This window comes from Mus musculus, chromosome X (genome assembly GCF_000001635.26).
Source record: "Mus musculus strain C57BL/6J chromosome X, GRCm38.p6 C57BL/6J".
Taxonomy (NCBI): domain Eukaryota; kingdom Metazoa; phylum Chordata; class Mammalia; order Rodentia; family Muridae; genus Mus; species Mus musculus.
In genome coordinates, this window is record NC_000086.7 from 142022241 (window position 1) to 142025738 (window position 3498).

The 3498-nt window shown below is 40.7% G+C and overlaps 1 pseudogene; it reads right to left on the reverse strand.

The window, feature by feature from the left end:
• Positions 1-1044: 1044 nt before the first annotated feature.
• On the reverse strand, positions 1045-1360 carry Gm5762 (annotated as a pseudogene).
• Between the last annotated feature and the right edge of the window lie 2138 nt (positions 1361-3498).

The following is a 3498-nucleotide window of genomic DNA, read 5'->3' on the forward strand; positions in this document are numbered from 1 at the left end:
TGTTCTTCTAAAGAATCATAGCAATAAAATGATCCCTAATAACACATTGCTATTCCTATAGATCAGTATACTGATTAGCCCTAACCAGAGAAGCTTCTTCTAGCAGTAAATAGTAACAAAGAGAATCACAAATGAACAATGTACATAGCACAATGTTGGAGCATTCAGTCTACTTGGGGGGTGCTTTATTAAATTTTATGAAAAGGTATAAAGACATTATCATTAATTGCACTTGGAGCCTCAAGAAGTTGATTATTTAAATTTTCAAAAATTTAAGAAGTTAATCAGGCTCCAAATCCTGAGGCAGACTAAATCAAAATAGGAATATTGATAAGAACTGGAATTTAAGTATTGGTGGTCAGCAGTCCCAAAAGATAACAATTAGGCATGTGACACCTGAGAGTATATTTCTTTTCTTTTTGTTATTGAGAATTTCAGGTTTAATGAGAGGAAATTAATGTAATTATTTTACCACACCTTATCTCCATGCCAAAAAAATGTTTTCTCACCCATTCACCCTTTTACCATTGAGGTCCACATCAGACTCATCAAGGCCCCCCCAAAACAAGGCTTCCTCCATGGTCCACATCTAAAGCTAGAGAGAATTCTGTGGGATTTGTTTGACTGTTTGTTTTTGAGACAGTGTCTCAAATAACTCAGGCTGGCCTCAAACTCTGTATGTAGCTGAGGTTGACCCTGACCTTCTGGTCCTACTGCCCAGTTAACATGGCTGGGATGGAACCCAGGGTTCCATAGTAGCTGCAGGAACTCTACCCACTGATCTCTGTCCTCAGTCCCTCCTGTTTCGTTTTGTTTTGTTTTGTTCGGATTTTTTCCTAAATCATACTTTTCACACTCATTATGACACTGTGTGGCACAAGTAAGGGTTCTTGCTATTTGTGAGATTATTTAGCCACATGCACAGTGATCTGAGATCCAGGAACACATCTGAGTAAAGGAGGCAGTCTTTTCCTCATCCAGAGAATTAAAAAAAAAAAAAGCCACAAATGAAAACAAAGGACCCAAAAGGATGTTCAAACCGAGTTACTCTGATTTGGGTCGACATGGCTTTTCAGAAGCGTAGATGCCATGTAAATTCAGGGTGGCTTTTTTTCTCCAGATCTGGAAGTGTGAGCGTCTCTGGAGCAAACATTTTTCCAGGCCGGTCTTTGGGAATGGACAGAAATTCTGGGCCATCTGTGGAGAGAGGGGTGAACAGGGAGCTAGAAGGGGCGCTTCGCACTACAGAAGGCAGTAGGGCGATGCTGGAGATAGAAATGGCTGGTGGGAAAATGCCAATCTTCTTGTTGGTGGCTTCCTGAGTGGCTCGTTCGAACTCTCGCACTTCATCCATTGTCATGTCTTCAGCAACTCTTGCTTCAAGTGGGTTTCCTGCAAACCCAATCAACGTGTGCGCGACAGGGCAGCATTCAGTCTTAAATGGTCTTTCTTTTCAATCTCTGCCATCAAGATTTGGGGACCCAGGTGGAAAAGGAGGTGGAAGGACTGTAGAGGGAAGAGTGGTGGGTGACTCTAAGGAAACAGCATCTTCCAAACACAAGCCTGATCCACATATTAACTCATAGGGATGGTGACAATATGCACAAGACTTGCCCATTTTGAAAACAGCCAAAATTCCAGCACAGAGAAGGCGAAGTAGGCACAAAGTCCCATCTTTTGCTAAGATGCTGTTTGAAATTGATACCTACTGGAAACCGGGAAATCAGTTTTCTCCGATGAAGTGACACTCCAATCAGACTCCAGGACAGGCCTCTTGCCCAGAAGTTGGCCAATACAAAATGAACTTCATGGTTTGGGTGAGCATTTTGTTTTGCTGAGTTTTTTGTTTGTTTTATGGTTTGAATTTTCAATTTTACTTTAGTAATAATACTTTTAGTAAAATTAACTTCTCAATAGGACATGTAATACACCAACTGAACCCTTCCTTTTCTCGATTTCTCTGTATATTAGGGTTGCTTCTTCTTCTCCTCCTCCTCTTCCTTCTTCTTGAGAGGGAGATAGAAAGAACATGAAGTTGAGTAGATTGGGAAGTGAGGCTATCTAGGATGTATTGGGGGAGGGGAATGAATATGATCAAAATATATTGAATGAAAAAAGACATTTAGCAAAACAAAACATGTGGCTAGCCAGCAGAGCACCATCCCTCAGTAGGCAGGCCTCTATATCAGAAATTGTGTGCTAAATCCTCTGTTCAGGACAAGAGAATATGATACAATATACCATTGGAGGTGGAAATTATTTCGATTTAGTCAACATAGAATGTTTCAAACTGCATTAGTATACTCTGGGATAAAGCAGCCACAGCAGGAGTTAGGTGTGCCTAAAAGAAACTGTTCAAGATGCTGGTGATGAGGAGGTGGACCAATTCTTTTCTCAAGGTTACACTGCCTCCAGAAATCATCTCGAATTATAAGTTTGTCACATCCTAGAAAGAATGGGACATCTACCTCAAAAATGCAAAATCTGGAAAGGGGAAACAAAGCACAAAGTGCTTTTTTTTTTCAGGGTCTCTACCCCACCCCATATCACCTAAGGCAGAGGCAGATGGAAATTTTAATGTGTTCATTTGACAACCTCTCTCAAAGGCCTAGATCTGATCATTTGTGCTTTTCTTTTTTTCTAGACCCCCCAAGTTATTCATTAGCCAGTGTGAAGTGTGCCCAAGGGATATTGCTGAATCAACTTCACCTTTATAGCTACAAGTATTTGTTAAGATTTACGAGTAATTTATTTAACACCACTTGATTAGATTGTGTGAGAAAAATACTTCACCTGTAACAGCTTATGCTTGCCAATTCCTCCATCTGCGATTAATCAGAAAGTGGAGAACAAAACTTTTGAGAGCCTACTATGCTCTCTAAAGGGAAATAAGACTGGAAAGGTGGAATGTGATAGTGGATCATCTTCACTTTCAAGGACTTAAAGACAATGGTAGAGCAAGGACAGTTACATATTAGGCTGCATGCCATTGGGAGTCAGTACAAGGGTGGAGATGCTTGAAAAAAAATGGTCTAATGGACTTGGGGCATAGGTACCACTTGAGTGACAATGCTCAGAAAGAGGTGTTTTTATATCCTAAAGCATAAGCCATTGCTAAAGGAACAGTAGGCTCGGAGACTGTTGCTCTAAAATCTGATGTCCACCCATGGGTTTGGGATGGATACAGCCTTTTCTCAAATGTAGCATTTATCAACTAAGCAATTACTGAAGCCCATATTATGTGTCAGGTCTTGTTCTAGGATGGAAATCTATACCCTCAAACAAGAAAGGAAAGTAAGTCCCTGTCCTTAGGATCAATATTTTTTTCATTGAAGAAATGTGAAAATCACACATCTATGTGTGTAGAAAAACAGGACGAGAGGAGAAAGTGGTGAGAAAGTGAGTTGAGACTTCAGTCGAGTGAGGGAGAGGGTCGGGTAGATGTCTGGGGATGTGGACTTGTTTTCCAAGGCAAACTTACCTTTGCATGGGCTTCAG